We start from the raw sequence: 1,391 nt of genomic DNA on the forward strand, positions 1-1,391 counted from the left end.
GCAAACAACAAGTTTTTGGCGCCGTTGCCGGGGAAATTAGAGTTTCAATATCATTAGTAACATAAGAATAGCTAGATTGAGTATTTTGTTCTCTGAATTTCTGTAGTAGTAGTCTGTAGTTAGACATTTTGTCCATTCTGCATAATTCTGCAACTTTTAAACTTGTGTTTCAATTATTTTTACTGATATTTGCTGCATAATTTTCGTGGTGCAGTTCTGAATACTAACGTGTAGTTTACTTTTGCTTCATTTTGAATTAATTGTATATGCGTGGCAAAAACAAAAACAAATCAACTCTAGTCTTTGATCCTGACATAGACATAACCTTAAGAAGATTGAGAAAAGAGTCTAGAGCAGAAAAAGCCATAGGGAGTGATAGTGAGTTAGAAGCTGTCCATTCTCCAGAATCTCAGAGTAATCCTAGAGTGAAAAGAACACCTACATCTTTGAGACAACTAAATTCAGAAATAGAGATGGCAGAACAAAATAGAATTAGAACATTAGGGGACTATGCAATTCCTAACATGCAAGGTTTTAACTCTTCTATAATCAGGCCAACTATTCAAGCCAACCATTTTGAGATTAAACCTGCTTTATTACACTTAGTCCAACAAGATCAGTTTTCTGGTGGAAATTCTGATGATCCTAACTTACATATTTCAAATATTTTACAGCTATGTGACACCATAAGAATAAATGGGGTTAGTGAAGAAGCCATCAGACTGAGACTATTTCCTTTTTCCTTGAGAGATAGAGCAAAATGCTGGTTACAAGCTCAACCACAAGGAAGCATCACAACCTGGACAGAACTTGTGAATAAGTTTTTAACCAAGTACTTCCCTCCATCCAAAGCTGCTAAGCTGAGAGGAGAAATTACATCCTTTGTGCAGCAAGAAGGAGAATCATTGTATGAAGCTTGGGAAAGATACAAAGAATTGCTAAGAAGGTGTCCACATCATTGTATTCCAGATTGGATGCAATTGGAAACTTTTTATAATGGGATGAATGCAGTAACAAGAACAATGGTTGATGCTGCTGCTGGAGGTTCATTAAATACAAAGTCCTTAGAAGAAGCTCAAAGGATTATTGACATGATGGCATCTTCAATGTATCATAATTCAAACTCAAGGAATCAAGGAAGAAACTCTGGTCATGAACCTAAAGTTCTGGAAACTTTTCTTGCACAAAATCAGCTACAAAATCAAATGTTTTCAAAACAATTAGCTGCCTTAACACAACAAATCAACAATCTGCAAACAGGGAGTATGCCTACCAGTCAGCTAAGTTGTGATTTTTGTGGAGGAAACCATGCAAATGGTGCATGTGAGGCATCCATAAGTGAACCACAAGAGCAAGTGAATTATATGAATAATTTTCAGAGACAACAACCA

General features: G+C 36.1%; 1 non-coding gene across 1 annotated transcript; it reads right to left on the reverse strand.

Moving 5' to 3' along the window:
- Positions 1-857: 857 nt before the first annotated feature.
- Positions 858-964, reverse strand: LOC113868300. Its single transcript, XR_003505321.1, has one exon. It is a non-coding gene; the product is annotated as a small nucleolar RNA R71 (small nucleolar RNA).
- Between the last annotated feature and the right edge of the window lie 427 nt (positions 965-1,391).

This window comes from Abrus precatorius, unplaced genomic scaffold (assembly GCF_003935025.1).
Source record: "Abrus precatorius isolate BTA unplaced genomic scaffold, Abrus_2018 Scaffold5, whole genome shotgun sequence".
Classification (NCBI taxonomy): domain Eukaryota; kingdom Viridiplantae; phylum Streptophyta; class Magnoliopsida; order Fabales; family Fabaceae; genus Abrus; species Abrus precatorius.